The sequence below is a fragment of the Callithrix jacchus genome, chromosome 22 (genome assembly GCF_049354715.1).
Source record: "Callithrix jacchus isolate 240 chromosome 22, calJac240_pri, whole genome shotgun sequence".
Classification (NCBI taxonomy): Eukaryota; Metazoa; Chordata; class Mammalia; order Primates; family Cebidae; genus Callithrix; species Callithrix jacchus.
In genome coordinates, this window is record NC_133523.1 from 14,520,441 (window position 1) to 14,533,045 (window position 12,605).

At 45.4% G+C, this 12,605-nt stretch overlaps 1 long non-coding RNA gene across 1 annotated transcript in view; it reads right to left on the reverse strand.

Moving 5' to 3' along the window:
• The window catches only part of LOC118150239 (uncharacterized), a 52,394-nt gene that overhangs the window by 15,101 nt on the left and 24,688 nt on the right, over positions 1–12,605 (reverse strand). Inside the window, exons 2-3 of the long non-coding RNA XR_013530955.1 lie at positions 9,325–9,452; positions 146–442 (exon numbers count right to left, since the gene is read on the reverse strand). This is a non-coding gene — a long non-coding RNA (uncharacterized LOC118150239). The remainder of the gene's footprint in view (positions 1–145; positions 443–9,324; positions 9,453–12,605) is intronic.

Genomic DNA, 12,605 nt, shown 5'->3' on the forward strand with positions numbered 1-12,605 from the left:
TACTCTGGCCTTGATTCTGATCTCCAAATATATTATATTTTCTCATTTGGGGCCGCTGTATTGCCTTTGCATCTTTATCATAGATAAGTTGCCTATATTATGTGGATCTATTTTGGGGGCTTTTAATTCTGTCCCGTTGACTTACTTGTCTTTTCTTTCACCAGTAGAACTACACCTTGGTTACTGTAGCTTCACAGTAAGTCTTGAAGTTGGATACTGTCAGTCCTCCAACTCTGTTCTGCTCCTTCAAACGTTGTGTTGGTTATTCTGAGTCACTTGTCTCTCTATATACATTTTAGAATTAGATTGCTGATATCCATAAAAAACTTTCTGATATTGTCATTGTGATTTCATTGAATCAATAGGTTTAGTTGGGAAGAACTGACATCCTGACAATATTGAGTTTTTTGTCTTACAAGACATGCTGAAGGGAGTCCTGCATCTGGAAGTGAAAAAGAGGATGATTATCATCATGAAAACATGCAAAAGTATAAAATCCACTGGCAAAGCAGATACACTTATGAGAAGAGAAAAGAATCAAATCTTATTACTATAGAAAACCACCAAACCACAATCATAAACAGTAAGAGAGGAAGAAAGGAATAAAAGATATACAAAACAACTAGAAAACACTTAATAAAATGACAGAAGCATGTTCTTTTGCATAATAACTTTGAATATAAATAGATTAATTCCTTCACTTAGAATGTAGAGACTGGCTGAATGGGTTTTTTAAGTGACCCAACTATGTGCTTCCTACAAGAAACTCACTTTACCTGTCAAGAAACATACAGACTTAAAGTGAATTGATGGAAGAAGGCATTCTACCCAAGTGGAAACCAAAAGTAAATAGGAGTAGCTTATATCAGATAAAAATAACACAGACATGGGATAATTTCAGCAAGAGCATTTAACAATAGGAAATACACATGCACTTAGATTTAGAAAACAAATCTTTTTTTTTTTTTTTTTTTTGAGACAGAGTTTCTCTCTTGTTACCCAGGCTGGAGTGCAATGGCGTGATCTCGGCTCACCACAACCTCTGCCTCCTGGGTTCAGGCAATTCTCCTGCCTCAGCCTCCTGAGTAGCTGGGATTACAGGCACGTGCCACCATGCCCAGCTAATTTTTTGTATTTTTAGTAGAGACCACCATGTAGACCAGGATGGTCTCGATCTCTTGACCTCGTGATCCACCCATCTCGGCCTCCCAAAGTGCTGCGATTACAGGCTTGAGCCACCGCACCCGGCTCTAGAAAACAAATCTTATTAGATCTGAAAGGAGAGATAGACTCCCATACAATAGTAGTTGTGGACTTCAATAACCCACTCTCAACACTGGACAGGTCAACTAGACAGAAAGTCAACAAAGGTACATTGTATTTAAATTTCACTTTAGACCAAACAGACTTAACAGACATTGGCAGAATAGTTCATGCAACAGCTGCAGACTACACATTTTTTTCATTAGCACATGGAAAAATCTCCTGGATTTTGGGCTACAACATTGGGCTACAAAGCAAATCTCAACAAATTTGAAAGTACTGAAATCACATCAAGTATAATTTCTGATGGCAAGGAAATAAAGACTGAAATCAATAACAAAAATAATGTTCAAAACGGTACAAATACATGAAACTTAACAACATGCTCCTGAACAACTAATGGATTAATAAAAATTAGGAAGGGCATTTAAAATTTCTTGAATCAAATGGAAGTTTAAATGCAATATATTTAAAGCTATGGAATACAGCAAAAGCAGTATTAAGGAGGGAGTTTATAGCAATAAACACCTACATCAAAAAAGTAGAATGATTTCAAATAAATAATCTAATGATGCACCTCAAGGGACTAGAAAAGCAAAAGCAAGTGAAACTCAAATTAATAGAAAAAATTAAATAATAAAGGTTAGAGAAAAAATAAATGAAATTGAAAGTAAAAATAAAATACAAAAGATCAATAAAAAAAAGAGTTGGGCTTGTAATAAACTTAAACAAGATCGACAAACGTGGCCGGGCGCGGTGGCTCACGCCTGTAATCCCAGCACTTTGGGAGGCCAAGGTGGGTGGATCACAAGGTCAAGAGATCGAGACCATCCTGGTCAACATGGTGAAACCCCGTCTCTACTAAAAATACAAAAAAAATTAGCTGGGCATGGTGGCGCATTCCTGTAATCCTAGCTACTTGGGAGGCTGAGGCAGGAGAATTGCCTGAACCCAGGAGGCGGAGGTTGCTGTGAGTCGAGATCGCGCCATTGTACTCCAGCCTGGGTAACAAGAGCGAAGCTCCGTCCCAAAAAAAAAAAAAAAAAAAAAATCAACAAACGTTTAGCTAGACCAAGTAAGAAAAAAAAAAAGAAATAAATAAAATCAGAATTGGAAAAGGAGACATGACAAATGATACCACAGAAATGCAGAATCATAATTACCACAGTTACATCTAGAAGGAGGACATGAGATTTTTTTTTTTATTCTAAGTTAACTGGACACCTGGAACAAGGCAGATGGCTGGGAGCCATCCAGGGAGTGTCCAAGACCTTACACAGAAAGTCATGCTCAGAGAGGAAGCTTGTTGCCCATTCCCTTTTGTGCCCAGCTGCCTGGGTTCCCTTCTCCACTTTTTTATTTCATAATAAGCTATCTAGAGAACTTGCTCCCTGTGCTGAGCCAGGAAGAGGAATGTGTGAGCTTTGAAGGATGCAGTTTCCTTTTGAGGAATGGAGAATATCCGTGCAAAGTCGGCACAGCTCAGAGCAGAGTGAGCTGCAGACTGTGCTGCAGATGTGGGACTGGAAGGCTTCGCACAGCCTCAGAGTCCTGGGTCCCAAACTTTTACTCAGACCACGGAAGCAGGTGAGGCAAGAGCTGGGCAAGGTAGACCTCTAATCCACCTCATAGACTGGAGTGTGGGCTTATGGCGTTTCTCCTCTCACCCGGTTAGCGTCCACTCCCATTTATCTCTGTGCAGAAGGCTCAGCTAGGTGTGTCAGACAAAATTATAGTTTAACTGGAACACAGAGACCAGGGAGGAGGAGAGGAAAGGTACAGATATTTATCTCTTCTCCCTTATTAGAAGGAAACCTGGCATAAGAAATTTCATGCTTCATGGGCCAAAGAGTAAATCAGAAAACTGCAGGGATGGTATGCCCATGGTGGTGGTGGTGGCGGTGGTGGTGGGGAATTCTCTGCCCTGGGACCTCCCTTGAATTAATTTCTCCCCAGAACAATGGGAAATAACATTTAATCCTTGGAGGTTGCTTTGTACTGAGTAAGTCACTGACCTTGTAGCATCTGGAGTGATTGAAGTGACCCAAGAACCCCAGTTCCCACGTCATGAATGAGGATCCCACATATCTGGGGCAGAGATGAAAAAGGAGGCATGGCCAGAGGGTTGGGGTAGCCTGATTGCTGTGGAGAAGGGATATGATGCAGACGGAATCATTTCCCTCTCTTTATCCCCAGCCTTGGAGGATGTGCTTTATCAGCTGAAGTTGGAGCAAGATTCAATGATGAGTGCCCCCTAACAAACAGCTCACTGTGAACATGCTGAGAATACCAGGGGCTGCTGGGGGCAGGGTGGCCTGGTGGTAAGAACCCAGGCTCTGGGGTCAGGCAGAGCTGGTTCAAGTCTTGGCTCTGCATCTTCCAAGATGCAAACCTCTGGGTGAGAGCCTTAATCTCACCAAACCTCAGTTGTACCATATTCACAATATCCCACCTCTGAGGCTACGGTAGGCAGCCAATGAGATGACATGGATAGTCCCAAGAGGTGGCACACGGTCACCTCTAGGAGAAAGGACGTCAGGTGTGTGTAGAATGTAGTGTGGGCTTGGGGTGGGAAGTGAGGGAATGGTGAAAGAGGATGAAGGGAGGTGAGGAGAACTTCTAGAAATGAAAGAAGCGAATCTTGTTACCAGAACAGCTGACAGGTTATATTAGCCAGGGTTCTGTAGAGGGACAGAACTAACAGGATATGTGTACATATAAAGGGGAGTTTATTAAGGGGCATTAATTCATACAATCATAAGGTCCCACAATAGGCTGTCTGCAAGCCAACGAGCAAGAAAGTCAGTCCAAGTCCCAAAGCTGAAGAACATGACGTCTGATGTTCGAGGGCAGGAAGCATCCAGCATGGGAAAAAGATGTCTGCTGGGAGGCTAGGCCAGTCTAATCTCTCCACATTCTTCTGCCTGCATTTTATTCCAGCCACTCTGACAGCTGATTAGTTGGTGCCCGCCTGGTTTAAGGGTGGGCCCATTCTCTCCCTGTCCACTGACTCAAATGTTCATCTCCTTTGGCAACACCCTCACAGATACAACCAGGATCGATACTCTGCATCCTTCAATCCAATCAAGTTGACACTCAGTATTAACCATCACACAGGCCCACAGAGCTGGACCCCAACCCAGACGCTAGCTGCATGGCCCTCTCCTATCTCTGAGATGGTCTTGGTCACTCCACGCTTAAAACCCCTAGAGTTAGCCACCACAGTGCAGCTGAGCTCACTGGGGGTGCTTCTGGTGTTCTGAGTTGGGAGATAGTGGGCCTGATGTCGGAGCTCTGGAGACAAGGCTCAGTGAAGAAATAAGGGGGCAATGTAGTACCTAGCAGAGCGAGGGATAAGTGATAATTAAGAATATTATTAAAGGGTATTGATAAAAGGGTGAGGAGTTTGCCTCCACCCAGTATAAATGGTTAGGTCAATCAACTAAAGTCCACTGACATATACGGAGTCCTGCTGAGTGTCTACTCAAGTTCCAGGCAATATGGACTCAAAGGTGAGTCAGATCAAGCCCCCGCCCCTGGAAGATTGCTCGTGTGTGGGGTGATGCACCCATGGTCTGACAGCGCAGTCCAGAGTTGTGTACTGGAATGAAAGCAGGTGCTATTAATATTAGCCTCCCAATCGGCAGATGGAGGCACAGAGAGATCAATTCACTTTACCAAGGCTACACAGCCAGGAAGTGGATGAGCCAGGATTTGAACCTGAGTCTGTCTGATATGAGTCAGTGCTGGGAAGCAAGGAGCTATCCCGTCTACACTACAAGCCTCTGCATGATCATTAATCTGTGTTTAAGAAACTGAAGAGAAACAAACAATTCGCAGTGGTGATCAGCTGGTCTCTGTTTAAAGAAGAAAACAAGCCCCTGGAGCATTCGATTGAAGTGATGTCATGGGATCTCCAAACCAGGCAATTAATAAAATTTATCTGAACCTGCCACCTCCAGCCCTGCTCTAAAGCTCTCAGTGCCCATCGCTCGAAGCCCCCTAGTATCTTTGCTGGAGGACAGATCAGAGAAGAACATGTTTAGAGCCTTGATTGGTATTAAAGACCCCAGTGGGACACCTGTCTGCATAACTCACCAAGCTCCACTGCATAACAATCCCCAAGAAGCCAATTCTAAGTTTTGTTAGTGAACAAGCCATGGGATTTTCACTAACACCCAGGGGCTCATTAAAAGTTGGCATACAATTTTCATCTTCACTTAATTTTTGCAAATGAAAGGGTCTCTAAGGATCAGCTACAGAGCTGCAGGCAGATGAGGTTTGAAGGCATACCTCAGGGATTAGGTGGAGACAGAAACACAGGCTAATCTCACTTTGGGAGAATGGTCCCAGAGAGTTTTCCACTTAGCCTCAGGCAGGTGTCTGATTAGCATCAGAGACATAGGCAGGCATTGGAAGTGGCTCTTTCTTCCCCAAAACACCAGTCCCAGAGCTCCACATAGCCAATGTTACAGAAAGCACCACAGCATCTTGGCCATCAGAACCAAAGTATGGAAAGCACTTGGTGCCAAGCGTGGCTCCTGTGAACATTTCATGCTGCTGAAGGAGATGGAGGGAAGGTCTCCAGAGATCTAAGTGTGTGACCTCCTTGTAGACCCCTGCCCGGTACCCGACCCCAAGTAACAGCTCGAGAGTTGGAAGCCGAGTTCAGGTTTATTGGGACCAGCGGGCAGGCCAGGAAAGGAAGGAGATCGGGGGCTGGCTGCGACTGCGCAGCTGGGGTAGGAGGGTTTTATAGGGGGGTGGACGGGGCGTGGACACAGGGCTGGCGGAGTGTCGTGGGAGCTTAGGATAGGCTGTCCGTCTCTGGGCAGACTGCTGAGGTGGCTCAGAGGGTTACGTGTCGGTTCAGGATAGGCCGAGGCTTGGCGGGCTTTCCTGCTGAGATGATTGGCTGCTTGTTGTTGCTGGGCAGAACAGAGCAGGCTTGGCGGGCTTTTCTCAGGGCAGCAGGAAGCCTGGGGGGAGGGTGGGGGCAAGAAACCTGGGGGAAAGATGGCGGGACTTTCTACCAAACACTAAGGTGGGTTAGGCTTCTGCTTCCTCCATCCTAATACTTACTACACTCTCCTTATTATATAAATTACTTGTTCAATACTTACTCTCTTTCTCTACTCAATGTTCCCCACAAGGGGGAAAGACCACACTGGATTTGCTCAACCTTGTGTTCTCACTGCCTGGCACCTAATATATGATCAATAAATACAGAGAAAACAAACAAATGACTCTCTCGTCGCAACCCCATTCCACGTCTGTGAGTTGCAAAACCCTTCTAAAATGTGGTTGGCTATTCCCTAGTTGATCTGAAATTCATTTTGTAGATGTGATTGACATCATTTGAACCCACCTGCCCTTATGCATGCATCCCGTGTAGATAAGTGTCATCTCGTGTCTAATGGATTATGGGGGAAGGTCATTTGGATGCAAACCTCTGCCTGTCTTTTAGGCTCCTTGAGCCACTCCTCACTCCTGGCTACCCAACGCCCCTGTCATATTGGCCTCCTTCTGTTCCTTGGATGAATAATCATCTTCCCATCCCAGGTCCTTTGCATATGTCCTTCCCTGTGCTTGGTGCACAACCTTTCACCCTCTGCAGAATGACTCAGCTGAAGTGCTACCTTCTCCATGAAGTCCTCCCCCATCAGCCTGCCCTTTCTGAGGATTCGTTTGTCTATTCCTGTAGCCACTGCCATTCCCTCCTTATGCTCCTCCTGCTCTTGTCTGAAATTCAGTTATTCATCATTCACCTTCTCTCCTTCATTGTAAAGTTCACAAAAGCAGGATTAGGTCTGTACTGGCCATTGCAGTCTCTCCCGGCTCGATTAGGTCTGTACTGGCCATTGCAGTCTCCCCCTGCTCAGTAATGAGCTCCAGTGCTCTGGTTACATCGGTTAAATGCGTGACTGCTGAGGTCTAACTTCCTTCGAGCTGAAGATAAGCGTTATCTCATGCAGTCTTTGGGGGTTGAGGCTGGTCACTTTCATCAACTTAAGCAGCCAGTGTGGCTCTTCCTATTTCTTCCTGTTACCATACAGCAGATCAAGCATGAGGCTTCCTGTTTCTATGAATATTTATTGTCAGGCAGTTCTTATCTCAGATGGAGGAGACCTCTTGAGGAAGAAGTTGACCAAGGCATTGAAGAGCCCTTCAAAACAACTCAGCCTTCCAATCTTTAACGGAAATGTTATCCTATGAATATTTATGACACATCTAACATGTGCTAGAAATGTGACTGCGACCTGGATTCCACCTCTAAGAGCTTCTCAACAAGGAAGGGAGACAAACCCGTGCATTAGTCATTCAGATACCACAAGATAAGTGCAATGAAAATGCGGCAGACTCCTTGTTACAGCCCCTTTCTCTTCTCTGAAACTCATTGAGGTTAAAAAAAAAATCCAAAAAGGGAAAACATCTAGAATAAATTACCATTAATACAAACGAGAACCTGCCTGGCTTGTTTCACTTAACACAATGTCTTCCAGATTTATCCGTGTTGTGACGAATGACAGGATTTCCTTATTTTTCAAGGCTGAATAGTGTTCCATTGTGTGTTTATATCACATTCCCTCATCCATTTATCCGTTGATGGACACTTAGGTTGATTCCATCTCTTGGTTTTTGTGAATAGTTTTGCAATGAACATGGGAGTTAAGAAATCTCTTGAACATACTGATTTCATTACCTTTTGGTGTATGCTACACTCAGAAGTGGGGTTGCTGGATTACATGATTATTCTATTTTAAATTTACTGAGGAATACTCTTTTCTGTAAGGACTGCACTCATCTGCATCCCCACCCGCAGTTCACAAGAGTTCCCTTTTCTTCACATTCTTGCCAACATGTTTCATCTTTTTGATGTTGGTCAAAGAACACAAAATTTCAGTGAGACAGAAAGACCATATGATGTATTGTGCATGAGTGACTATGATCAATAACAATTTATTGTATATTTGAAAATTATTGAGAGTGGATTTTGAGTGTTCCCATCACAGAAAGGAGTAATACGTGTGTGGGATCATGCACATGTTAACTGGCTTGGATGAACCATTCCACAGTATATGCAGATTTCCAAACATCGTGTGGTACAGCATAAATACACACAAATTTTGCCAATTAAAAAGTGAGTGTCTGCCAGATTTCATGTATTTGTGATCAGATGGAAGAAACAGAGGAATTTGTCTCACAGTCCCCAATTCAAGGGCAGAATGCAGTGAAGGGAAGTAGATGGAGAAGATGTTTCTTTTTCTCTTCCTCTTTTCCTTCCTTCCTTCCTCTCTTTCTTTCTCTTTCTCTTTCTTCCTGTCTTTCTTTCTTTCTCTTTCTGAGATGGAGTCTCACTCTGCCACCCAGGATGAGGTGCAGTGACTTGATCCCAGTTCACTGCAACCTCTACCTCCTAGATTCAACTCAGCCTCCTGAGTAGCTGGGATTACAGGCACCCATCGCCACTCCCAGCTAATTTTGGTATTTTTTGTAGAGATGTTTTTTGACGGAGGAATGGGTCTGAGCCACGCTTCCTTGCAGCTGTGAGCACAGGATGTGGTGCACAGGAAGGGCTGATGCACATTTGGGGAATGCATCTTCTGGAACTTGTGTTTTTTTGGTCATTTCTGGGTAAGGCTCAGTGGAAAAACCCAGAAATGCAAGGGTCCTGCCTGGGAGAAAAGCTGAGCAAAGTCACAAGACTGAGGCTCAAAGCAACTCCTGCTTATTTGCCACACACTGCTGGGCAAGTAGTAGGTGCTCAACACCTATTTGTGGGATGAATGAAGGAAGACCCTCTAAGGTTCAAGAAAAAAATGAAATGGGGGAAGAAGGAGAGACATTCACCCTGACCAGACACCTACCCTGGGCTAGAATCCTCACACATAATGTTTCTCTTCCTGGAATAATCCAGCCCCATTTTACAAAGAGGAAAATGAGGTCCAGAGAGGCCAAGCCGCTGGTCCAGAGTCACAGCGCCCCCGCCAGGCAGGGCCACAAGATGCAGCTGAACTGCCACCTTGGTCCTCCTACCCCATCCCCTGGCTCACAACTCACCTTGTTTCCTGTGAACCAGCGTCCTCATTTCTCTGGGCACAGAAGCAGCAACAAAATACCTTTCTTCTAGTCCTGGCTCCATCTCTCAGCTGAACATCTGTTCCTCTGATGTCCCTTCCTGGTTTGAACTGTGCCAAAGAAATGTCTCTGGTGAAAATATCTGCAGGTCCAGCCCAATTTCTCCAGATTCTGGATCTTCTGCTATCCCAGGAGGCTGAGCTTGGAGGAAAGCATTGGCCAGACCCTCAGTCCAGGCTGGCATCTGCCCCTGCCAAGCTCGAGGCCCCAGCTCCCTCCTGGCTTCTACTTCCTGCCCACTCTCCTCTTGGGCCCAGAGCAATGGTTCTAAGATACCTCCAACCCTCTTTACAGTCTGGCCCCAGTATGACATCTCCAGCTCCTCCACCCTATTGTGGGCACTCAAGCTGGCTCCTCTGCCTGGGATACCCTCCCTGCCACTGTGTCTGGGGACCCTTCCTCACCCTTCAAACTCAGTGCAAATGTCACCTTCCCCATTTTCTCACCTGCCTTATAGAGTATCACAGTATCATACACACCCTTCATTCCTTATTTTCTTCAGTATATACTTTTTAAATATTTACTAGATGTAAGAACATTTTTAGGTGTTAGGAACACACAGCACAGACTCAATGAGATACTATCCTTGCTCTCAGGATGTTACAGTTTAGCAGGAGACACAGAACAGTAACCAGGCAATGACCACATGTGTGGTGGGGGAAGCTCAGACCCAGAGAGGCACCTGACTCAGCCCAGGGTGTGGAGACACCGGAGGCTTCCTGGAAGAAATGATGTGAGACTTGAGACCATTTGATTGAGGCAGATGGCAGTGAAAAGAAGTGAGGGAAGCACAGGAAAATGAGGTGAGAGGCCGGGCATGGTGGCTTGAGCCTATAATCCCAGCACTTTGGGAGGTCGAGGTGGGTGGATCACCTGAGGTCAGGAGTTCAAGACCAGCCTGGGCAACATGGTGAAAACCCTAACTCTACTAAAATAAAATAAAATAGGTCTGGCATGGTGGCATGTGCCCGTAGTCTCAGCTACTCAGGAGGCTGAGGCAGGAGAATCACTTAAACTTGGGAGGTGGAGGTCGCAGTGAGCTGAGATCATGCCACTGCATTCCAGCCTGGGCAACAGAGAGAGACTCTATCTCAAAAAAAAAAAAAAAAGAGGGGGGGAAAGTTATAGGCTGGATGTGGTGGCTCATGCCTGTAATCCCAGCACTTTGGGAGGCTGAGGTGGGCAGAACACCTGAGGTCAAGAGTTTGAGACCAGCCTATCCAACATGGTGAATCCCTGTCTCTACTAAAAATACAAAAATTAGCTGGGTGGCTGGGCGCGGTGGCTCACGCCTATAATCCCAGCACTTTGGGAGGCCGAGGCGGGTGGATCACGAGGTCAAGAGATCGAGACCATCGTGGTCAACATGGTGAAACCCTGTCTCTACTAAAAAGACAAAAAAATTATCTGGGCATGGTGGCATGTGCCTGTAGTCCCAGCTACTCGGGAGGCTGAGGCAGGAGAATTGCCTGAACCCAGGAGGCGGAGGTTGCGGTGAGCCGAGATCGCGCCATTGCACTCCAGCCTGGGTAACAAGAGCAAAATTCCGTCTCAAAAAAAAAAAAAAATTAGCTGGGTATGGTGGTGCATGCCTATAGTGCCAGTTACTCAGGAGGTTGAAGCAGGAAAATCGCTTGAACTCAGGAGGGAGAGATTGCAGGGACCTGAGATCATGCCACTGTACTCCAGTCTGGATGACAGAGAGATACTTGGTCTCAAAAAAATTTTTTTAAAGAAAATGGGATGAGAGAGAGGCCAACATACTGAAAACGCTCCTGTCTCATTTTAGCCCAGAGATTGAAAGTGGAGAGAGGGTGTTAATAGTGGGGGAGGGAGTTGAGAGAGGATAGCAGAGAAGCCAACAAGGACCAGAAGCTGCATAGAGCCTTGTAGGGTTCAGTGAGGCATCTGGGCACTAGGGATCCATGGTGGGTTCTAAGCGGGGGTATGTGGGATGTCATCTGGTTTGTTCAACAGGATCCTTCTGTTGTTGAATAAGGTTTGGACTGTAGGGGTGAGAACTAAAGCAGGGTGGGTTGATGAAGTCCCTCCAGAAATTCATGTCCTTTTAGAACCTCAGAATGTGAAATCATTTGGACATACAGTCTTTGCAGATACAATTAATTACAACCTTGACATGAAACCATCCTGGGTTAGGGACCACTGTAAACTCAATGATAGGCGCCCTCATTAGAAAGAGAGAAGATGGCAGGGCACGGTGGCTCATGCCTGTAATCCCAGCACTTTGGGAGGCCAAGGTGGACGGATCACGTGGTCAGGAGGTTGAGACCAGCCTGGCAAACATGGTGAAACCCTGTCTGTACTAAAAATACAATAATTAGCTGGGTGCAGTGGCGAGCACCTGTAATCCCAGCTACTTGGGAGGCTGAGGCAGGAGAATTGCTTGAATCTGGGAGTCAGAGGTTGCAGCGAGCAGAGATCATGCCATTGCACTCCAGCCGGCGACAGAGAAAGACTCCGTCTCAAACAAATAGAAAAGAAAGAAAGAAAGAAGAAAAAAAGAAAGAAAAAGAAGAAAAAGGAAGAAAGAAAGGAAAGAAAGAAAGAAAGAAAGAAAGAAAGAAAGAAAGAAAGAAAGAAAAAGAAAGAAAGAGAGATAAGACACACAGAGACATAGAAAAGAAGGCCACGTGGAGGGAAAGGCAGTTTTGGAGTAATAACATCTATAAGGCAAGCACCTGCCAAACGTTGCCAGTAGCCACTGGGAGGCAGAAGAGAGGTAGGAAGCAGAGTCTCCCTCAAAGTCTCCAGAGAGAAGAAACCCAGCCAACACCTTGATTTTCAGCTTCTGGCCTTTAGAACACAACAAATACATTAATTTTTTTTATTTTTAATTTTGTAACAGGGTCTCCTTATGTTGCCCAGGTTGGCCTCCAACTCTTGGGCTCAAGGAATCTTCCTGCCTCAGGAGTAGCTGCGATTACAGGAGTGCACCACCACCTCTAACATTGTTTTATTTAAGTCACCTAGTTTGTGGTACTTGGATTTTTTCTTTTTTTTTTTTTTTTTTAAGAGGGAGTCCGAATCTGCCACCCAGGCTGGAGTGCCGTGGCATGATCTTAGCTCATTGCAACCTCTGCCTCCTGGGTTCAAGCGATTCTCCTGCCTTAGCCTCCTGAGTAGCTGGGATTACAGGCATGTGCCACCACGCCCAGCTAATTTTTTTTTTTTTTTTGTATTTT